The following is a 24510-nucleotide window of genomic DNA, read 5'->3' as shown; positions in this document are numbered from 1 at the left end:
ACGTGTTCCAGTGAGGGAAAATGCTGCTTCATAACTTAAGAAAGCTGACCAGCTGAATGACTACGGAGAGTGCAGAGGGGCCGGGAGGACGGCTGCAGGCCCGGCTCTGCTGCCTGCTGGTCGCTTAACTTCAGATCATCCATTTGACCTGTTATCTCCCTTCCAGTCCATCTTTTTTTTTTTTTTCATTGCAGTCTAGTTGATTTACAAGGCTGTGTTAATTTCTGGTGCACAGCATAATGATTCCTTTGTGCGTGTGTATATATATATATTCATATTATTTTTCATTATAGGCTGTTGATTGAATATAGTTCCCTGTGCTATAAAGTAGGACCTTGTTTATCCGGTTCCATGAAGATTTTTCTTGTAGTTCCGTTTGCGCAAGATCTTCTGTCGGAGCTCAGTGGGTCTCCTGGGAGAATTGTTCCACATGTAGATGCATTTTTGACGTATTTATGGGGGAGGGCGGGCTCTGAGTCCTTCCATTCCACCGTCTTGAAGCCCCTCCTCCATTCCATCTTGCGTAGATAACATGGTTGGCTGAGGTAATCTTTAAGGTCCTTGAAAGATGTCATGATTAATGAATTGGTTGAGTAGGGTGTTTGGTGAGTCAACATTGGGATAAACTCACAAATGAACCATTTAGGGTGAGCCGTAGAGCGTTGGTGAGCAGCCATACAAGAATTCCACTGGGGAAAGGCCGTGAAAATCTGGTCAGAAGTGGAGGCTTCTGCAAAGCTGGCTGTGAAATCTGGAAGAGTGAGCAAGGATGGCCGTTCCTCATCAAGCTGACACTGCAGCAACCCTCCTCCTACAAACCCAGATTTTATTTTCCCTAATAAGGTCCTAAATAGTCCCTTAAAAATATTTGGCACTTGGAATTTTTCACTTATTTACTATCTAAATAGCGTCAATACTTTGAGCAAAAGACCCATCAGAAACGTACCGCGGACAAACAAGCTGTGTCACTTCCTGTTGGCAGGGCAGTTCCAGCAACTTCACGCCCAGACCGGCCCGCCTGCTCCCAGACGCCAGGGACGGCGCTCCTCTTCCTCACAAGTAAGTGATTTCTTAGCCTAATGGACGGTCCTAGCCTTGAAATCGATTTTATCGGCTAATGACAATAATTATGGACAATTCTTCGACACCACAGTGCTGGTAAATGAGGTCAACGTTTTCACCAGATATGCCTCATACATAGTCTACAACTCTACGAATTGTTAGACTCAACAGTCCCTTATGGGGGTGAAAAAATTGGGGTGTAGAGAGAGAGATGGGGTGCCCGTTTTGTTACTTATTTGTAGAGTCCTGAGCAATTGAATGGGTTAATACATATCGATCCAAGTTGATAGCAAGGTGCCGAGCACAGCAAGCGGCTAAGGGCCACTTTCGTTATTTCACCTCCCTCGCTCGATTAGACCAAGCTGGCCGATCAGCGGTTTGCCCCACTGCCTTCACACTTACCCACGCTCGCGGTTACAAGGAAGCACAAAGTCAGAGCCGTCATCTGGGTGGTTAACTCATCCTTCCCATCGTGCGTGCGGAGAGTTTTCGTTTTGCCTGGATGGTAGACCCACTCCGGCAGGTCCCGTGCAGCGCTGGGAGCTTTGCGTGTTTTTAAACAATCGGTGCGTCATCTTTGAAATGAATCCTCAATTGGTGCCTTTAGGGACACAATCGTTTATTCATATTAGAGAGAAGAGTGTCACGCATTGCAGTCAGCTTCACCTTCTGACAAACTGCTTCGTGTTCGAAACATTCCTCTTCCTGCTGCCCTTAGGTGACAGCAGTCACCCGCCTCCGTTCCGCTCATCCCGTCCACCAGCACGTTCATCTTCTACTGACCCGACTGCCCACGGCACTTCGCCCCCGGGTGCTTCTGAGGGAGCCTGAAGTTAACACAGGCCTCTCTAATTCCTTCTTGCGTCTCCAGAAACCTGTGTACACCTTTGTCATCCTGCTCCCAAAGGTCTTCCCTCATTAATTCTGTTAAGTGACCTAGTTATTCTTCAGTTTAAATGGAGACGCGCCAAATTTCAGGTCTAGACACATGAAATGTGTGATTTCCCACCCTTAGCCTTCCCCACTCCCACCCAGTTTAATGTGCTTGCTTGGAAAGTTGCTGGTAAACAGACTCAAAACATTTTTCGTCGTAGGCAGTGTTCTCCAGAGGCGAAGAGCCAGGTGGGTCTGTAGATATTTGTGGCACATATTAGTGGTGAGCACGTGGAATGAAGGGTGCGTGGGGAGAGGAGAGAAGGGGACAGAAATGGGTGAGAGCACTAAACAGCTGTAGCAGAACAGATGGGAAGGGAGCACTGCAGTGCTGGGGGGGGAACACACCCCACCACCCAGCCTCCCCCACTGAGGAAAAGCAACGGACCTCTGAAGAATTCTGGTCATGGTCCAGTCCAGGGCACCCTGACCACCCTCGATTTTTACCAATTCTGCTTTTATTTCCCCTTCTTCTTTTCCCACTGGCCAACAGATTAAAGCCGTAAGATAACAATGTTTCACTTAGCTTAAAACACAAGTTTTCAACAAATCCATGTGATTGGAGATGTTCTAATAAAAAAAAAGTAACATGATCAGCAAAGTCTGGAGGACTTGAGACAACACGTATCCTGCCTCTTTCCAGAAGACTGAAGTCACACGTCCCTCGTCCTTATTCAGCAATTAAAACGAGGCATTCGTCATCTTCCTTCTCTTTGTTCTTACTTCAGGCTGCCCTGACCCCTCCCCAGTCCCCTGGCGGATGCTGCTGGGACCGTCCGGAGCACGCCCGCGTGAGTCCTCCGTGCTCCCACTACGCTGTGTGAAATGCGCCCGCCGACCGCACGAGCCACCTCCTCACAGCTCGCATCTGTCCCAGCGCGCCGAGCGCCGGGCGGGCCCTGCCCTGGCAGCATGTGGAAGCGACCCCTGTCTTCAGGGCCTCCAGCACGCACTTCTGTTCCCCACGTGTCTCTCTTCTCCCCACTTGCAAGCCCCCACGTAACCAAGCTCTACCGCGTGCTTCTCAAACTGACAGTTCCCAACCCTGAGGTCTCAAGTAACTTTTTGCTGTTCTGGCCAGGTAACTAAACTCCTCCATCTTCCAAGCGTGGCGGTCAGAAGCGGCATCTAGGAGTTAAGGCAAGTGATTTCGTCATGGTGCCATGCATCATTTTTGCCAGAACTGTGTGTCCGTTATGCTCTGGCTGCAAGTAACCAAACATCAGAAGACATGTCGCTCCAACAGTAGGGACCTGGGAATGATGGGGCTCGCCGGCGTGGGGTCCCAGGCCGCTGTCTCTGTGGTCCCCTGGTCATCTCTCTTGGTCATCCCCTTTCGGTCACAAGGTAATGTGCCAGCTCCAAACTCAGAGTCCGCGTAGGACAATGTTCAAAGCAGGGGTGAGGGGAGAGGGCTTCTGCTTAAGCAAGTCTCTCTCTTCTGTTGGGGCAGAAGATCCCTCTCATAACTAAAGTGCCCCCCCTCCCCTAGCACAATCCCCCCACCCCCCCCAGGTTCCAGAGGCCACAGCTGGATCGTAGACCCACGCCCCCGCCACCAGCCAGCTCGGGGATGTGTGGTTCAGACACCAGCTTCTCCTGTACCGGGAGGGAAGCCCTGAATTAACCACTTTTTTTTTTTTTATTATCAGTGTTCTGATGTTTTACAGCTGGGGTCTCACTGACTCTGGAAGCACATCCTCTCACAGGTGAGCCAACAAGTAGAGGGAGGAAAGACTCACCCACTTTTCTAGGCAAACCAACCCATCCAGGGCCCACCCACCAACCTCCTCCCTGGTGCGGCTCTCGCACTCAGGTCACCATTTCCCTGCCCTAATCATCCCAGGACCGGGTGCCGGACAGCTCGGGAGAGCCCTGATCCCCCAGAGCCCACTGAAGCTGTTCAGACCGGCCATCCGAAATCTGCTTCCCCTGCCTGGGCTGCTCTTTCCCACAGAAGCCACAGGAAAGGCTCCCGACCACTGCATCGCCTCCTCCCTCCGGCTCCTGACCAGCCCCGGTGCACCGCCCCCTGCAGGCCGCCGGCCCCGGTGCACTGCAAGTGGCCCTCCCTGCAGGTCCTCTCCTCACAAACTCTATTCTCCCGATGCACTGGCCTTACTGAACCCCACGTTGTCTGTGAACACACTGTATTTCAGAACAGGCTTTGCTGACATGAAGCCCTTCTGCAGGAGGTTCTGTGTTCCAGGGGAAAACAAGGAAACAAAGGTTCTTTCTTCCTCTGGAAAAGAACTTACGCTAGCTCTCTATTGCTGCATAACAAAAGGCCCTAAGACTCAGGGGCGTAAAACAACAATGATCATTTTACGCTCTCTCATGGTTTCTGGGAGCCAGGGCTCCAGGCAGGATTCAGACGGGCAGTCCCGGCTTCAGGTCACCGCATGGTGGCTTTCAGGCTTGTCTGCAGCTGCAAAAGCACATGCTGCAGGGGCTTGGCCCGGCGTGCTGCTCTGCACATGTACCATCTCAGTTAACCTTCTGTAGAAATCCTTTGAGATACATACTATTAATTCACACAGTTTTACAAATGGGGACATGGACTCACATGGTTAAGTCATTCATCAAGGCTGCCCCGTTGGTAAAAGGCATCATTACTCAGGATCGCAGTGCCCCCCCGCCCCGTCAGTCACTCTCCATCGCGTTGCTTTATCTGGATGTCTTCGCTGCACGTGCTGGTGCTGGGAACAATCTTGTGCACTCGGTTCTCCTGTGCTGATTTGTCTCTGCTCCCCAGGGGAATGCAGAGTCCTCGAGGGAAGGGACGCCACTCATCTCGCCCACTTCTTCATCGCCGGCGAGAGCAGGGTCCAGCACATTGTGTGCACTCAGTAAACGGCTGACGAGTGACGCACAGAGCTTGGCCTCACGCTGTTCTGATCAACAGAATGATCACCTGGGTGGCACGTGTGGGTCCCGCCGGCCCCAACTCCTGAGCCTGGAAACTGCTCCTCCTGCCTGAAGACTGTTCCTCAGTCTTGACTCTTTGGCGAGTCCCTCTTCCTGCCCCTAAATGTTTCTGTGTGTGAGCTTTCTTTCTGCCTGTGAAGCCTCACTCCCCTCCGTGTCCAGGCTCCAGGCTCACTGGGGCAGCTCTGCAGTACTGAGGGTACCTTTTGCCAAGCCCTGGGGGAGGACAGGTGATTGCTCCCCCAAAACTTAACAGTGCCAGTTGGGAATTTGGAATCCATCTTGCTGTTCACCCATTTTCTCTTGTCTTTCCCTGTCTTTTATTCTCAGTCCCACCTCCAACCTGATTATCAAGCTATGGCAGTCCTGGTGCTCATGGCCTAGGATCTCCATACACCGAAGTCTTCCTCCTTCAGCCAGGACACCTGCAGCAGCCCGCGAGACTGCTGAGTGGTTGGCAATGGGTGGACGGCGTGGTGGAGACCTGTACCCCCTGCCCCACTGTCTTCCCTTGGAGAAAACTACCAAAAAAAGGCTCAGTATTCACACACGTGTGTGTGCGCGTGCACACACACACACACACACACACACAAATGCTGTGTCCCCTAACTCCATTGACATACGTTGTTTTAATTCCTGGATGGCCTGAGTTTTTCCACGTAGCCTTTGTAAGAGGGAAGAGATGGCATGGCCCGCTGTGCTAGAGACCGCGGGGGGAGAACCCCAGACATTCTGGATCTCCCTCCTTCAAAAACACAGAGACGTGTGCACTGGGAGAATTCGGCATCCTTTTATGACAACAGAGTCGCAGGCCTGTGTGTGAGCGTGTCTGCAGGTGCGATATTATAACCCAGTGACAGCCGTTCTTCGTCCTGACATTAAACCCCTAATCCAGCCTTCATTTCCCGTGGGAGAGGGGGCTCCGCGTTCTGTTACCGCTTTCGCGGTGGGAGCCGGGTTCCGGGCGGGCTTCTCGCACATGGTGCTGCCATAACAGGGCTTCAGAAGTTGTACTGCACCTCCTCGGGGGGCCAGGCGTTCCTGGTGGAAGGGGGGTCTCGGGGCCCCCTGCGAGGCCCGGCCGGCAGTCTGTAGGGGGTGCTGGCTGGCGTCCTGCTCTCGGGACGCAGCCCCCCAGGGGGACCGGCGCTGCCCCTGCGGCCTCCGGGGCCGGTCCCGGGGGAGGAACCCTCGTTCGCTGCCACCACTGCTTACCAGGCCATTCCTGCTCCCAGGCCCAGGAAGGGCTCTGCCCTAACCTCGCGGAAGACCCTGAATTCCGAAGTTTTGCCAGGCATGCTGGGCAGACTGTGCAAGGCTCCGAGTGCAACTGCTTTCCATAGGAGGTCTGGGGCCAGGACAAAAGAGCGTAAATCCGGCCAAAGCATTTCAAAATCTGTAAGCAGAATAAATTCCAGACCAGGGTCATGGAACAGTAATTATCTTCAGACACAATGATCCTCACTAGCAAAATGTGTTCCCCTCCTTGTGCAGAATAACAGAGTCACTGAAGGAAAGAGCTGGGAGGGTCTTTGAAGATCATCCAACACGGCCCCTCGCTTTCCTTTTGATTTGAAGACGCAAAGCAATCTCCCCAGGCTACACTGTGAACCAGTTGCAAAGCAGAAACTGGAACCCGAGGGTCCTGATTCCTGGTCCAGAGTGTTCTCATTCTGCCGTCCATCCCACTGGGCTGCCATTATGAAATCTGAGATGACAGCATGTTCGGGGAGAAAAAAGGGAGGGGTTTTTTTTGCAAAATAACGGCTAGTCTGATCTTCCCACTCGACACTACAGTGAACGGAGGCCTGCTCCAGGCGGAAGGGCTAACGCCTTCAGGGGCCACCTTCACACCCGCAGTCTGGCTCTCGTTCTAGCTGGGCTGCGTGGACCTTCCTTCTGACCAGCGTGTTTCCATTCTCCTGACGGCGAGATGACGACTGGAAAGAAGCAAGGGCTAAAAGTTCCAGGGACTCTGGGAACCAGGCAGCCCACTTGCAGAAGAGAAGCCGGCTGCGTCTGTGAGACGAAGGAGAGGTCTGGGCTGTAGTGAGGGGCGAGGCATGCGTCCGGCCTAAAGACATTCTTGTTCAAAGTTTGGAAATGCTGTGTTGGCCAAACTCAACTCCTAGGCAAGTCACTTCTGGCCAGTGTGAGGCCTCTGGTATGGCGGCATGAAAACCTCTCTGTGATGATTTTCTTAGCAAAGGAAGTGGTACTTTGATTTGAGTTTGCAGCCTTGTGATGACAGGCGGCTTCTTGTGGTCGTGCTTGGTAACCTGAGCTTGCCCTGTGGGAGCCAGAGGGGTTAGGGGCGGTTGTAACACCAGAGGCCTCCCTGACTGTCATCCAGGCCGTGAACGGGCCGCTGCAGCCCCGGCCCCGGCCCCGGCGCTCACTAGGGGTCAGGAATACACAGTCAAGGGGGTACGATGTAGCTCTGAGTGGCTGTTGTGTTTCGTTCACTCACCATGGGATTTCTACACCGCCCCCCCCATCACGTTATTTTGGGAGTGCTTTAGGCGGCAAATTGGGAGGTTTTTTCCAGGTGCTCTGCCCAGCCTAGTACCCACCCAGGCGGGGCTTACAGCAATTGCTCTAGGCTCTAGTCCCACCACCTTTCACTGTTGCCTGTAAAAAAGCCTCCCTCCCAAGGTTTGAGGAGAAAGCTGAATAATTGTCAAAACTGTCAAAAAATGGAGAAAGTCGCCTGGAGGTGGTATCATAGCTCTAAAAGACACACGTCTTAAGGCTTCCGGGTGGATGCTGCTAGGAACAGGGTTCAGTCCGATTTGATTAAGTGAGCTAATTAGCAGATTTATTTTCATTACCGACACCATCATTTCTAGCCTGCAGAGAACTAAAATCATGTTTCAAGCTTGCAGAGAGCTGTGGAGATTCCCGTTTACCACAGACTAAGATTCATAGTTAATTGGGGTACTTTATGGTTCTCCGGTGGCAAATAAATCTAAACAAGGAAAAGAGTGTATCTTAGCAGGCGTTGTTCCCCCAAGGAGTTAATAGCCCTCTGAATCGTGTACCGACATAACGATGACTGTGCATTCTACGTGGCAATGGTTATTTTGTGAGAAAATAAAGCCAAAGAGAAAGTCGCAGTTAGGGAACCCATTTACCAAATGCTTTATACAAAATACAGCCTCTTCAGATGACTTCCAGTGTTCTCATTAGCTAAGTGGGAGATTGTTAAAATATGTACATTTCCTCCAACTGTAAAGCCATTTCTGGTGCTTCCCAAAGGAGAACGGTGCATTAGATAAAGCAGCCAGCGGAGCGTTACCGAAGAAACAGGGTCAGGGTCTGCCTTGCGTTACCTGGGATCACCTCTTTGCTGTGTCCTGGAGAGTTTTTGGAGAAACTGAACAAGACATCGCTTCCAATGACCTTCTGCAGAAGGTGGGGCCTTACGCATGAGAGCCGAGACGGGCTTGGAATCCTAAGACTAGGGGCGGAGTTAGTTAAATTGTGCTACATGAGCCAGGCAAGAACCTGGAATTTTGAGGGCAATTCTTTTAACGCATATTTTAATCAGCTGTTCTGTCTCATGTTGTCTAGAAGTAGGTATGGATGGTGTCCGAGGTCCACTGGGAGAGAAAGGGTGCGGAGGTGCAATGGGGGTGGTCGGGGGAGGGGAGAACAAGGATCAAAAACTGAAGAAGAATGAAGTCGACGCTGCAACCCCATCCCATGCCCACAGTGCTTTCAGTAAAATATTAAACTTGAGACAACTTTTCTCAACTTTTTTTGCCTCTCCCCTCCCCTCTCTCCCTCCTTTCTCCTCCTTCCTCAATTCTCCATCCCACTCCTTTCTTTCTCTCCCTCCGTAAAGAAGCTGAGGCTGAAGTCTGGGGTCTGAAGGTGCAGAGTGAAACAGAGACTGTGCCGGGAGCTGGAAGCCGCGGGGACCGCGAGGATGCGCGCCCCTGGGAGCAGAGCGGGGAGCAGCTCTGCAGGCGTCCGCAGACCGCGGGGCTTGTGGCACTGCCCGCCAAACACACCCTCTCGCCGCGGGATGAGGGGTCCGTGATGTATGGATCAGACCAGTGAATTCTCCAGCTGCGCCGGCACCTTTCTCACCTGTATGCAAACACCAGCAAGTCTTACCTGATCCTCTCACGTCTGCTTCACGGTGATGGCCAGCGGCTTCTTGTGGTCGTTCTTGGTGAGACTTTGACATTGGCGTGTAAATAGCGAGCTGACTGAGATCAGTGAATGAATCACAGCATCAAAGCAGCGACGGGGCCCTCTAGGCATAACCAAGCCTCAGTTAACCTCAGCCCGAGCACGCTAGACATCGTTCCAAGGCATCGTGTTCCTTTGAGATAAAGCCAAGAATGTGGGCAGAGCGGCAGCAACTTGGCACTTACACTGGCTTCCCACAAAGTAGACACTCCAAGTCTTGGAATCTATCTGGTCAAGTAACACATTCTGAGTGTGATTTTCCCTCGATGGCCAGAATAGCTTGTGTTGTTAGTTGTCAACCCTATTTCTCCCTCCCCCAACTCAGCAGCGACACGGACTCCAAAAGCAGTGAGTAGGGGACCCTCCCCAGCCCTCCCACTTCTTAGGCAGAGACAGGGATCCCTTCTCAGCTGGTATATGTGTGTGGGTGTGTGTGTGTCCCCAACCAATTAAAATGCGTTGCTCCACCCCCAATTCTCCAGCACCAACTGGGTAGCCTACAGCTCAACTCAGTTCTGACACTGACAGTGCAGACCCCACCGATTCAGGGCTCAGCCCCATAAGAGTGCCCCCACTTCAGATGCCAGCCACAAAGGGGTCCTCAGGCCACCAGTACTTCCGTTCAGCCAACTGCATAACTCAGGGACTCCCACAAACCCCACTCAGGGCTGGCAATTTGCTAGAATGACTCATAGACTCAGGAAAGTGCACGACTTATGTTTACCCATCCATTAAAAAGGATGCAACGCAAGAGCAGACAGGTGGCAGGACGTACAGGGTGAGTCACAGGGAGGGAGGTGGTGCCCTCCCTGGGCACGCCAGCCTCCCAGCACTTGAATGTGTTCGCCAACCTGGAGGCACCCCCAAATCTTTTCTTTCTGAGGTTTTCATGATGAACCTTGATTGATCAAATCATTGACCATCGGTGATTCAATTCAATCTCCAGCCCCACCCTCTCCCCAGAGGCAGACGTGGGGCTGACAGTTCTAATCTTCTGACAATGTGGTTGGTTCCTCTGGGGACCAGCTCCCACCATGAAGCCATCCAGGACTCACTTGGACATGTCTCATCGGCATAAACTCAGGTATGGTCAGAAGGGGCTTTTTATCCATGACAAGAGGGGCTTCTATGCCTCAGGAACTCCCAAGGGACTTAGGAGGTCTGGGTCAGGAACCAGGGTCCAAGACCAAACATATATTTCTATTATACTCCAACTGGTCAGAGTGCACGAGCAACGTGCTGGGGAGACAGGATGAGGCAGAACGTAGCGTTAATATGGGCTCCAAGTCTGGGTGCTTCTGGCTTACCGTCTCCCATTTTGGAGGAGGCAAGAGCTAGCCAGTTCAGGTTCATCCAAGCGTCTAAGCTCACGGAGACATGGAATTCGGTGTCAGGTGGAAGTTTGCAAGTGAGATTGCAAGGAGTGAGATTCAAGCATCGTGAGGGAGCATCCTTTAGCAATGGGAATACTCCTGGACTAGAAATAAGCTCAGGAAAGAAAAGGGAAGGAGGGGTCATCACCCCTGTAAGCTTCAGAACTGAATGCTGAGCCTGGTGGTTTGGGCTTGTGTCCCTGTTAGTAGCGAGTGGGTGACTGGTGTTCCCAACACTGGAAATTTGGCCGTTTCCTCCATGATTAAACACATTTCATAACAGACGGCCTTCCCCCTACTGCTAAGTGGGTTTTAGGCACTAAAATATTAAAGAAATATTGTTGTTTTCCTGACCACTGATGGTTCTTAAGTTTTCAACCTGCTGCATGAAAATGCAAAGTGTTAAATATTAACTAAATTGGGCTATTTTTAGCTTCCTGTTCCGTTTGTGCTCTCTCTTCCTAAAGCACTTCGCCTGCCTTCTGACCCTTCACCAGAAACTCCCCACACAGACAGAGGCCACGTCAGGACGGGCTGAGCCGCCTGGATGCCAGACCGAGACACGCGTGCGCCGTGATCGATCCAGACGGAAACAGCGGAACCACAGAACCACTGGGGGCTTTCACAAAAGCACAGTCCTTCAGAGCAGAGTTGTTAACCTACAGTCTTTTAATTTTGATAAGGAGAAAAGAGTAATTTGAGATTGTTTTGTCAAGGAAAAGACTCGGAGGGTCCTTACGCACGAGGCAGAGGTTTGCGGCCCGCGAACCGGTCGCGGTTCCTGTTTCTGCTGTTGTTAGAGGGACTTTGCCTAAGACGGCCGCGAGAGCTTGTGTCGCCGGCTTAAAACCCGGCTCTTCGCTTCAGCTCCCCCAGGCGGGGCGTTGGTTCCAGAGGCAGGGAGTGCACTTGTGTCTCCCGACTCCGGTCTCCTCGGTCTCACTCAGAAGACGCCCAGACGCGGGACTGGTGGGGCCTCAGGGTGATGTCTGCAGAGCGTCCGGCTCTGGTTTTTCTAAGGACCACACAGACAAATGACAGATGGTCATGATAGGGGAAGTTAGTATCAGAGAACTAAAAAACCCCAAATCAGAAATCCCAGGACCCTGGGGAACGGGCAGTGACGGACCATCATTCTGAAATGTGATTTTAAAGGGCATTTTTCAGCCTTGATGTTAGCAAGCACCTTTCTAGAAAGGACCCCTGACTGAGACTGTAAGTCTGTAAATCCCACTGGCTGCTCCAGCCTCCAGCCGGAAAGTCACTCTGCTGCAAAGGCTTTCTTTCCTTCAGCTGTGGACTCAGGACTGCGAATGTGCCACTGAAGACGTAAGACAGACTCAGAGAGTGAGCAGGGCCCCCAGTGCACATTTCAGAGGTCCCCACAGGTACGTTTGCACTCTTTGCAATGTTGGCACAATGTACTGTTAAGTGCGCCATTGCCAGCACTCAGCGCCTAGCCAGGGACTCTCAGCCCTCCCTCTGCGTCTGAATCACCTGGGAGGATTTTTTAAAATGCGAATGCCCAGGCCCCACCCCAGAGAGTCTAATTCAGTTGGTTACGTAGCTGAAAAGCGGTGGAACCGGATGATTCCATCTCAATAATTCAAACTTCGAGTTTTCCCCGCATTGTATTCAGTGTGCGCACCACCCCACCTCAGGGAGGCTACGTGAACCTGGACCCTAGGACCCTGAATTCCTGCCCAGTCATTCTCCTGTCCCCCACATCCACACCCACTCTCTCCCCGTCTTGATGATGCTGCCTTAAACATTTTTGCTTTAAGAAATGATAACAATAACTCAGTTTTAGTGAGAAAAACTTGGAAAAATAGGGGACAGTTTTTAAAAAATCACTGATGATTAATATTTTGAAATACAGCCTTAAGGAATTTTTTCCATTTGTACATGTTTTTCTCAAATAAAGTGAAGATCTGACTATACATGCAATTTAGTAAACTACATCTTTTTGTGGTTTTCTTGTAAAGTTTATCATAAGCAAAAGAAGGTAGAACACATTTTTATGTTTAAGGTTAAAACCCGCGTAATCACCCCCCAAGGAAAGAAATCCAACATCACTCACACTTTGTGGACCCACCAAGTCTTTCTTCTCCATGACCCCACCCCCTGCCCCAGGAGGTACCCAGAATGACCTTGACTTTTGCGATAATTATTTCCTTCTTTCATGCTGTCACCTATGACTACAGCATCAAACAATATAATTTAGTTTGCCAATTAAAAAAAAGTTTACACATGAATCATTCTGTAATTATTTTTTTTTCCATATTGAGGCACATAACTCTGGATTGATCATTTTTATTTCTATAGACCATTCTATTATTTAAATATATATGCCATCTTATTTAAGAACATTTCTCATCATTAAATATGTTCCTAGAATAGGTTTTTTTCTCTCCAGTTTTTTACAAACAGATATGGCAGTGCCTCCTCTCTTAGCCCCAGAAGGAATAACCACAGTAGGCAAGTTATTAGACATTTTCCACCATTTTCCTTAAATTTATAGAGCACCTTGGACATGATCAGCCTAAAAAGGCAGGAAGACCAGAATGTCAGCCCAGGAGAGAGTCTGCAGGTCACGGTGTTCCTGAGAAGCAAGAGAGATGGGCGACGTAAGGGCACCACGAAACAACTATAATCAAAAGACGTCAAGAACGGATGAGCAGAAGACCTGAGTCAGTTACCCCACAGAAAAGACACATTTTCTTCTCAGTCCCAGGACCTGTTCCCTGAAGGAGAGGCCAGACCCCCTCAAGCAAAGCCCAGCCCACGTCATGGTAAATGCCCGGGGTTGTGGTCCCTCCCTCCGGGGCTTTCCCAAGGGAATCTCTGGCCATTTACTCGGATAACAGCCCCGGAGAGGAGGCACCACCACGCCGTTTGAGAGCTGTTGGGTACAAGACTCCGGCTGAGCCTGGCACCCAGGCACCCAGGAACCATCCTGGCCCCCAGGAGGATAAGCGTGGGCGAGAGTCGCGTCAGGAACGAGCACTAATGCAAGTGCATCTCCCAGTGGCCACCGGATCCAGAGACGTCCGGTGGCAGTCTTCCCGGTTCCTCAATATATAATGGAAATGCACACATTACGCCGTTGGCAAAGCCGTTACATGAGTCCCTTAGGGATGCTGCTCTGACCCGCTGGCTTGGCAGTGCTGAGGGCTGATGTTTCTAAGAGGTCCCAGAGCAAGAAAGGGGTCTGGAGCAGATTCAGGCGGCAGCCCTGCCCCCTTGGATGCTCTGTGAGTCTTTAGCAAGCCCCAGAGGTAAATCAGTAGGGTTTTCTCTGACGTCTTGGTTTCTTGAGGGAAGCTAAGCCATCTGCAACAGAGAGCCATACAGCATTGAGACCACACGCACCCCCACACGAGCCACTGGTCTGCTGCGGAGCCCGGCAGAGACAGAGCATCCAGCCGCGGGGCATCCCGTGGCCACGGAGCCGGGGCTGCATGTAGCGAGCTGGGTACTGTCAGACCCCCCACGGCATGAGGTTTGGAAGGTTACTGCAAGACAGAAGTGGCCCCTCCCCTCACTGGACGCCACCACATCTGCTCCCAAGAAGAACTGTCTGGCTCCAAATGTCAATAGTGCAGCGCTTGAGAAACTCTGATCTAGCCGGAGAAGCCTGTCCATCCAGCCACGGTCTGGCTTTCAGCAGAAGTCTGGATAAGAACAAACAGGACATTTTAGGCACAGCGTAGTTTAAATCCAACTGAAGGAAAAGAAATTTCCAATTCTAGGTTAATCTTGTCCCTAAAGAAGACACACACGGTTTACTTGTTTGAACAGGAGCTCTGACGTTGCTCACCGTGAAGCACCTGTGTCTGGGTTAGTTCACAGACCCTAGAGGGACATTCCCTGTGTATTTGCCTCAAGTCTGTGCTGCTGGGGTGAGGGGGTGTCTTCTCTGCAGATAACTTCCATCTTCCACATTAAAGATGATGAGAACTTGCAACCCCCCCCCACCAAAGCTGCTTTTCAACTTCAAAAATGTACACGTCCGGCCTCTACCGAGCGCCCGGTCCACACAGAAAAGCGACGTGCGCCTATGAGGGGTTCATGGACACGAACGAAATACACACTCCCCACGCCAGCCACTGACACATGGGGCCGTCTTCCCCACCAGTCTTTTTCTACAGAAGATCCACGTCATCAGGACCTACATATTTTAAAAAAAAACCCTCAGAGAGGTAGTATGCAGGAGTCTTTTTATGGTTTTTATATTTTTTAATTGTGATATGAATGATTTTTGTCTGAAAGTTATTTAGAAGAAGGCTTAAAATTTTCCTATTTCTGTGGCTTAACACTTTTGTCCTTTTTAGCTTTATGCCACTCTGGTCAGGAAAGGGGTTAGGAGAGAGGTCTGCTCTACTTCTTTTTCTAGAATTTGAGACTCTTTGGTGACTTGAAATTTTCTGTGTTTTTAAGCGGTTCTCCACAAATGCTGAATGTTAGTTTTTATTGCTCATTTGTAAGAGGAGTCAGTGGGCATCACGCTGAATGCACCTTGTTATTCCTGAGCATGCACCGAATTTCTCTTCGTTTGATCTGCCATGAACAGTGAAATAGGCTAATATCTCCAGCTATGCTTGTGTGCCCATTTTGTAGAGGTTTCGTTAAATCTGTCTCGCTGTTTCAGTAATCTCATAAACGTTTGTCCCAATCATCAAAGGAAATGAACTTTTGTCCCTTCAGCGTTTTTGTCTGAAAGTTGGTGTCTGATACTCAGGCTTGTACCCCTCCTCCTTTTTGTTTGAATTTGCCCAAAGTACCTTTGTCCAATACTCCACTTGTGACATTCTGCCTGCCTTTGTTTGGGGTGTCCTCCTACAGACGGTAACTGGCGGGGTTTGGGGAAAACCGCCGAGAGCCTTTGCCTTTTAAGAGAGGTGCTTAACGTCAGCGTTTATTGGCACAAAAGGCCAGTTTCATGTTCTGACATATAGTTTTATTCTTTAAAAATACTGTTTTATGCTGTTTCATTTGTTACTCCTATTTGCTCTCGGGAACATGTTTTCTTTGCTTTTACTTTCTTTGATGTTTATCTTTTAATATTTCAAAAAGCCCTCTTTTGCTTTATGTGAGCTAATTCTCAGAATCGAGAAGGAAATAATCTTTTGAGGTACACACCCCTCCTCACCCCTTCTCCGCACATCTCTCAGTCTCTGTTAATGTTAGCTGATGTTTTAAACAGATTTTTTTCACAAAATCATGAATTTTACATTAGTTTTAAAGGAACAGATGTTTTGATTTGAGATTCATTTTTATAGCTAGATTTACCCTTGTGCTGGAGAGAACTCGGTAAATATGGGCCACGATTCGCCTGAGTTTTCACTGTTGAGCCCATCACACGTATTGAGATGATGCTCCCATTTCTGAGCTCGAAAAATTTCAGTGTCCCCCTGTTCATTGGAAACAATCTTCAAATAACTGTTTTCCATCTTTTTCAAGCTCTTGTTTAATTAAAAATTATCTTTTATTTGCCTCCATTTATAAAACACAACTTGGATCTCTGTAGTTTTTGCCCCAAATTCTGCAGGTGTTTCTCTATTGTCTTTTTTAAAAAACAATTAAATACTTTTCACGACTCTATTTTCCTCCTGTTAATTCATTAGTTACGCATATATTACTGTGCTTCTGGTGGTTGTCGTAAGGACTGCAACACGCATCCCGTATTTATGAAAGCCCCACATGAATGCGGGTGTCCGCCATCTCGGACCATTCACGGACCTGGAGCCTTTAACTGCAATGTCTCCATCATCTTCTAGCATCAAGGCTGCAGATGGGAAGTTAGAGGTCCGCCTGGTTATTTGTTTATTTTCCTTTTATACGTAACTTTTTCTTTTTGCTGAAAGACTTTTAAGCTAGATTAATCCTTTAAATTTAAACACGACTCCAGAATTAGATGAACCGATTCGTACTGTTTCGCTTAGGACAACATATAAACTTGCAATCTGTATACAGATTTTTTGTTAACTTTAGAGACTTGCAGATCGAGTTGTACTTTTTCTTGGAGAATTGCCTGGGCCCCATTTCTTCCGGCCTTTTCTCCCTCTGACCGCTGCGCGGGGACGCTCCGTGTCTGTCACTTCCTGTCTCATCATTTCCTCTTGAATCTATTTCTGCGTCCTCTGCACTCGTTCAGTTTCTTTTGCAGCATCAATCATGTCTCCTTAAAAAAAGAAACTCCCCGAAGGGTAACTCCAGCAGCTTTCACCCAGGGCTCTGCTCTGCACATCTGACAGCTTCCCCTCTGCTGCCGTCCTGGCCTCTGAGCTTCATGAAGAGCAGAACGTGCAGCCGCTCTGGCCCCTGGCGCTTTCCATCTCCGTGCCCCCTCCAGGTCCCTCCTCAGCGAGCCTCTTCCTCTTAGAACACGGGCGGGCGTGCGGCATCCTCCCTTCTCCCTCACCATTAACATTTTACTTTATGAAATACACGCACGTGCTTTACAAACTTCGACAGCTTGTGTTGGTCCTAATGAACTTCAGTTGTCCATCCCCGTCCCACCCCTCCTCGGAGCCCTGCCCTCCGCACAGCCACTTACAACTTTTAACTGATCTCTCTGGTCTAAACCTCCATAGTAACAAAAGTTCCGTTTACACCGTTGCACTCCGTAGTATCAGAATTGTAGACAGCAGTAACTTTTTTTTGTTGCAAATGGACATTCAATTCTATTATATACCCCTGAACACATAATGTCCTTTTCCTACCCCTAGTCAAGTTAAATCATACTTTTCGGTTAATTCACCAGTTTGAACTTATATTATCATAAAAATGTAAGTATTAGTCATCGCTGAGCCAATGGATGCACTACGAATATATTTTCCTTTTTAAACAATGTGTTTTCCCTGTAGGTTTATAGTTGCCTTAATTTTCCCCACTTTTTTCTTTTTAAAAATAGATCTTTATTCCTAATACATCCCAAGATCTCTAACAGAATTATTAAAACACTCTGAAGCTTATCTTTCCCCGTGGTCGGGGATTGGTGCTCAGGAAGCCTCAGAAATGGTAGAAATGATGTAATACTGAAAGAAAAGCCTTTCCTGGCTCTCAGGACTGGAAATAATTCACCTTTTAGGAATTCCCACTGATCACATCTGTCCCTCACAGCACAGACACCATCCTGCCTTATCGTAGCTGTCTGTCTACGCGTCTTATCTTTCCTTCTGGACTTTTCCCTCCACGAGAGCAGGGTCTCTGTCTGAGTCACTGTCCTTCGTAGTCATTGCAGTGCAGTAAATCCAAGTGAGGGTGTGAATGAACAAACTCTTTTCCCCACTATGTAGTGTATTGACGTTTCTTCTGTGTCCCTGTTGAGTGAGTGCGATGCTTCTGATGGAGTGAGACTGTGCACTTTGTTGAAACACTGAAGAGAGTGTCATGTAAAGGAAAGCCAGGGGCTTTGGGAAACTTCTTTAAGGAGTGACAGAACTGGGGTTCAAAGCCCGGTGGGATTAAACCCCGTGCCCTGCCCACCGCCGAATACCACATTCCAGGCTCAGCTCAATGTCACAAAGCACGCGATCACTTGTTAACCACGTACGTGTGTCTTGGTCACTAACGCATTATTCATTTCCATCACGGGAACGCGAACTTTCTTTTCTTCTATACAACGTCAAAGTCCATAATATTTAAAAATAAATATTCCTAAATTCCAATAAGATTTCACCCTTATTAGATGTCTTTATTCCATCTGAAATTTAAAAAAAAAAAGTATTTTCAGTCTCTGAGCACAGGGTGCTCCGTGTTGACTTCCATTACAAATTTCCTAAGACAACATCCTAGGTTTGTAAAGCCATGAAAAGGCTTACCTCGAAGGAGGTATGGCCCAGTTTAAGCTGGTTTTCCATTTGGAAATCTGGGTCACCCTGGGAGGTAGGCGTTTGGCGGCTCGCTGTCGTCCACCAGCAGAGGGCGCCTGACCACCAGCAATACTGGCTGGAGCCGCCCTAATGGGTTGGGACGTTTTATTGCCTTTTACTTCTGAGCTGCCAATTAGTAGCGGAATGTGCAAACCCATTTTCTCTCCATTTCGCAATTGTCTTGCATTGTGTCAACGAGAATACCTCCCTGCAAGAGTCACCAGCGTTGCCAGGGACTGGGAGCGGGGAGCCCACGAGGAGGGGGAACAGGGCTGCCCCGCACATACCCCAAGGGTTGGGACGAGCGCCAGGCAGGACGCTGTGCATCCCGGCTTGGTGTTTACCTGGTTCATCTCTAATGATACGGCCACTGGCTTGTGGCTTTCTCAGCATTTATTAGGTCTTACATGTGAAAAAAAGATGAAAGGTGTTTAATTTTCTTTAACACGACAGTGGATCTTATGCTGATGTCATGGAATCACATAACCGCAGACGGTCAGTCCGTGTTAGCAGGACTTTGAAGATTATTTAGCTCACTGGTCAGTTTACAGATGCGAAGACGGATGCCCTGAGAGACAAAGGCTTGGCCGAGGTCCTCCGCTTAGCACAGAGGAGAATGGTGACCACGCCCTGCCAGCCCCACGTTTAACACCTCTGATCCTGAAACACCTGTGGCCGGTACCTGCGTGAACGCAGGCCGTAAAGAGAGCGCCGCTGGGGCGATGAGATTAATTTGTAAAGATTTTCAACAGTGTGGTAGGACTCACCCGCGTCGGTCGATCTGGATTAAATGCAGCCCTGGGTTTAAGGGCGACTCTGGTTCATGTGGACCATTTGACCTTCCTGGATTCTCAGGTCCGCCTTTGTCCACCTCCTGGGCTGTCATTTCCCACTCTTCTCTACCCCAGGCCGCCTCCAGCAGATGAGATTTTAAAAGGGAAATTCACACCTCTGCCCACGGTTCCCCAAATCCAGTACGCTCTGCCCCGCGTCTCCCTGGCCTTTTCGCCCCGTGGATACTGGTCCCACCCGCACTTCCGGCCCCTCCCTGCTGTAACCTTCTGCATCATCTGTGTCCTCTGCCTGCCGTTCCTTTCTCCCCGGCCTCCAGGTGGCTGGGACTTTCTCCTCCAAATCACAGCTCTTCCTCCATGAAGCCATCCATCCTTGACCAGTGGGTCTAAGTCATCACCCAGTCACTCTTCCATCACCTTGGGTTCATTATCTGCATTAACCTTATAATCCACGGGTAATGATCTCAATTATGCCCTTTTAAAATCTCCCCGCCTGCTTCTGTCTCTAGAATTCGTGTTCCATGAAGGCAGGGACCTTGTCTGCCACATTCACTACTTCATCCCCAACCTCTCGGACAGCCTCTGGCTCCTGCCGGGCACTCAGGAGAAACCGTAGGGAAGTGCCCATCAGAGCTGTGTGCAGGCAGCGTTCCCTCGGCCGGTCGGACGGCATCCCAGAGCCGCCTCCCTTCGCAGAGGGGATTACGCATCTTCATGGTCTTGGAGGTGCCTTTATTTTGAGCGAACTTCAGGTTGCCGTCGGTGCGACCCTACGTGGCAGTCAGGATGGCTGTGAGCTGGACCGTCTGGGGACAGAGGACGTGCCTGACCGACTCTCAGAAATCAACAATTCCCTTATTAAGTTTGACTCCATCCTGCAGGTCTTATGGGGCTGAGCCATGAGGGGCATAGATAAGTTGTGGGTGATGCGTGGAGATACTGGACTTCAGAGATGGTGGAATCTGGAAACTGGCTTTAAGGGAATGAGCAAAGGCAACGTAATCAATTAGTCTCATGCTTCTAGCTCCTTATGTGGTGTAGAAGTCTGCCTCCTGGGCTCCTCCCGGCGGGGCTCACCCCCCCGCGCACTTTGTGCAAGGTTCTGGAGAGATCTTAAGAGAGATCATTTTAGTTATCGACCCTCTGGGAGTGAGATCCTTGATATCTGGGAAAGTGCTTGAAAACAGAGAAGTCCCCCTCCCACTTCCACGAGTTCGAGTTAAAAGTGAGAGCTACTGTTCCTGGAGTAATGGGGTGGAAAATACAGGCAAGAGTGAAGTAAATGGATGCTTTATTAAAATAAGGAATTGAATCTGCAGTCAAATGAATCACTTTAAGGAAAAATTTGACACATGTAACCCAAAGTTGACATATTCAGGTTATGGTCACTGAACTCAGTGCTAAAGAAAAAAAAAACTATCTGGAAAAAACATATCTAGGAAGAGATATTACGCCATCTGTAAATCAGAAAATTATCATGCTGACCCCGGGTTTTCCCACACATACCATTCCGTACCGTAAGGCGGTGGGGCAGCGTCTCCGGGGCTGAGAGAAGGCGGTACCCGAGGCGGTTGCTCAGGAACGAGGTCCTGGACAACCAGTCTTCCTCCAGCATGAAAGAACTTAGGACGCGTTGCACCCAGGACTCCCCTTTGAAAAGCAACACATTTTCTTTGATAAGATACAGCAGCCAGTGATGAAGGAGGAGCTGAGAGCCGCCTGTGCCCCCGGTGAGTTTCCAGATCTCGGCTGTCTGGTTATAAGGCCTTGCCCAAGTTTTAGGAAAGTTGCGTGGCATGGCAGGGAGGACCCGGGACCCATCCCAGCCCCACCAGCCACGTCCCTGTGTCCCCGAGTGAGTCCCTTAACCTCTGGGTCCTAGTTTCTGCACTTGAAAAATGAGACCCGTCTAGTTATGAGCTTCCCATATTGTCAAGGAAACGACCTTAAACAGCGACCAAATGGCGGTACCGTTCCTCTTCCTCATCGGGTCCTGCTGCTGCCCCCCGCGCTGCGTTTGTGTTCTTTTCGGATTCTCCTCATGCTAGCGATGTTTGGGACGCGCCGCAGTGGGCCACCCCTCTGGTCAGTTTACTGCTGAGCCAAGGCCTTTGTTCAGAGCCAAGGCTTATTCCGGGGCGGTCTCGTCTTGCGGGCAGTGACATCCCTGATCACGGACTTGGCCGGGCAGCCACGCCGGGCCCTGGCTGAGCCCCAGCAGCTGTACTGTGAGCAGAAGGCTACCCTGCAAGCTGCGGTGCTGCTTCTCTTTCTGGGTTTCCGGCAGAGGGAGGTCATTCCGCGCGAGGGCTTTCCCGCCCCGCGGTCCTTTTCCTTCACCTTTCCTCTGACGTGGGCTCGTGCCAGATCTGTCATTCCCTGGCTCTCCTGTCGCGCTGACGGGAGAACAGACATCACCCCCATGGCAGCAACAGCCTGCTTCCAAAGACCTAGAGACAGAAATGTGAGAGGAAGCTGCCTGTTCCTGGGGCCCCCACAGCATCCTACGATCCTTCACACAGAGCACTCACCAAGCTGCCTGTCTACATGTTTGTAGGCAACAGGCGAAGGCCCGTGTCTAATTTGCATTACATCACATAAGAGCACAATGAATGTTTGCTAGATAGCTGAACTCGCTGCTGCCAAGGCAAAGGGACTGCAGCGGGAGAGCTGAAGGCCAGGAGCGCAGGCGATATGGGACATATTGATTCACTGATGCCGGCAGCCCACCTGCCTGACCCAATTTGCAAGACAGAGGCGGTCTCAGGGTGCACAGCCAGCGCCAGATCCTAGCTCGCCTTCCATCTTAAACCTCCGTGCTTCCCCACGCTATCTCAACCCCCATCGGTCAAGGGAATGAATGGTGTCCACTCTCCAGAGTCTTCCTGTGGACTGGGAGCTGTGTGTGACTCTGGGTTCTGACCCAGCCTCATGGATGCCTTAAAACCATCCCTCGGTGCAACTGCATGCGTTGCCCTCAAAGAGGCAGCCTGGCGACATGCTTCCCCTCGGTATCACTCACTCTGGAGCCAACGTCCCAATTTTAAATTTCCACTGGCTCACTTCTGGAGCACGTCTATGTGCACGGTGCGAGGCTCTCAGATGCAGTGATGGGTCAGACTCAGTTTCTGCCCCCACAAGCCATCAGTCTGACCGCTGACTCAGGCTCCCTCGCATGGTCCTTCTGGCTGACCTGCTCACCAGCCTTCCTACGGTTTCTTCCATGGAGTGATGGCATCAAATGAAGCAACACAGACAGAAAGAAGTATATGAGTTTATTATTTGGTGTGGCCATAACCAAAGGCAACAGGAAATACGACATCATGTATCTGAACACACGAGATTGATTTGTCCCCTTTTACATACAGAACTCAAATTCTCCTCTTCCTGATCTCACCTTTAGGCTGTGGTGCAAACCCCTCCTGTAACCTCCTCAAGGTCTTCCCTGACGGTGGAAAAAACTGGATGGTTATTGTTCTCATGACTCTTCACCGCATTCGCACATGGTTGCTTCTCAGCCTTGTCAGGAGGGAGCGACACTGAAAGGGTAGCCCAGAGTGATGCACACCTGGTGGGCTTTTGGCAGGAAACGCAGGGCCCGGTGTTCACACTCCGTCTCTGTTCTTGGATGTTCCCACCCCCACAAGAGTGAAAATCTTTTGCAGCTTCCTTCTCTTTATTTTGCCTTTTCCAAGAAGTCTTGTTAATAACCTATTCTGAGCCTCCCAAATTTACCAACAACTCATTTTATTTCCATCACCCAAACCTCGATGTTTTTCCCTCCTTGGATTTAATAGTGCCGCCCATTCAACATTTACTACCTCTGATTCCGTGTGAGTTAAAGTTTTCTTCACCCTCAAAACAGGAACTTTCTCCCATTTCCATTTTTCTTCCCATGAAGCCACCACTCTACAGTTTCCTACGATAGAAAATGTAGTGTTTTCTTGTCCCCCTTTTTTTCTAACCCACTCCTCCCCCCCCCAGTTCCAGGCAGCCACCTATCTGTCATATATTTTCTTAAAATTCCATTGAGTTTAAACTTTCTCCTTCGCTACCATAATTTCTCTAGTTCATAAACACATATACACACGCACACACACAGCACCGCCACTGCCACCGCCATCACAACCACTTTATACAGCAATTACAGCCAAGAATTTTTAGCTAAATGTCATGTCTGCACTCTCTTCACGCACCAAACCGCAATAGCCACCACCCGCAGATTCACCTTCCAGAAACCCTGCTTTCTCAAACTCATAGCCAACACTCTAGTCTCCAATGACATCACCCCATTCCTCCCCGTCCACCCAACTGCCTCCGTCTGCAGCCTCCTCTGTCTGACTTATGTCGCTTAGTATGACCATTTCTAGATCCTGCCCATGCTGCTGCAAATGGCATTGTTTTATTCTTTTTTATGGCCAAGTAGTGTTCCACTGTATATATTTGTCACATCTTCTTTATTCAATCATCGGGAATCTCAAAGAATGGCAAAAATGAACTGATTTACAAAACAGAGACAGACTCACAGACATAGGAAATAAACTTATGGTTATTGGGGGGGAGGGGAAGGAAGGGAGAGGGATAAATTAGGAGTTTGGGAATCAGCAGATACAAACTACTACTGTATCTAAAAGAGATAAACAACAAGGTCCTACTGTTTGGCACAGGGAACTATATTCAATACCTTGTAGTAACCTGTAATGAAAAAGAAGGTGAGAAAGAATGTGTAGTATAGCTGCATCAATATGCTTCACGACAGAAACTAACACAACACTGTAAACTGCCTATACTTCAATCAAAAAATAAATCAGAAAAGAGGACGCCCTCTCGGCTGCTGCTTCCTGACCGCACCACCAGTGCTCCAATGCTCATTTCCCTGTCCTTGAACCCCTGTTGACCTTACGTCTTTACATTGCTCTTACGTGTTTTGGAACAGTGCTCACATGTTACACTTGCCCCTCTCCTCCTCCGATGCCCTGAAGTTCTGACCGTCTGTAAAACATAATTTAGCGCTCTCATTCTTCAACATTTCATGTGGCTGAATCTTGTTGCCCCAAGACAGATGTGGGCGGGTTCACATGACATTTTAAAAATTCAGAATGGGAGATGCTATAGATAAATATATTCCTCATTTTAATCTTTCGGGCAGCTCTTAAAATTCTGGTTTTGGAAATGCCCCCTGTCTACCTTTCAGTCATCTAAAGGATCACATTCTCATCAGTGATCGCAGCCCCACCCCCACCCCATCCTCCCTAATCTGATTTCCAGCTCAGCTGGGACGGCCTCCACTCCCACCCTCCCGTCTTCCTACCGACCTCTTCATGACAGAGCCACGTAAGAGCG

Source organism: Camelus ferus, chromosome 16 (assembly GCF_009834535.1).
Source record: "Camelus ferus isolate YT-003-E chromosome 16, BCGSAC_Cfer_1.0, whole genome shotgun sequence".
Taxonomy (NCBI): Eukaryota; Metazoa; Chordata; class Mammalia; order Artiodactyla; family Camelidae; genus Camelus; species Camelus ferus.
The sequence above is the reverse complement of the archived record's forward strand: the minus strand, read 5'-3'. Positions refer to the sequence as shown.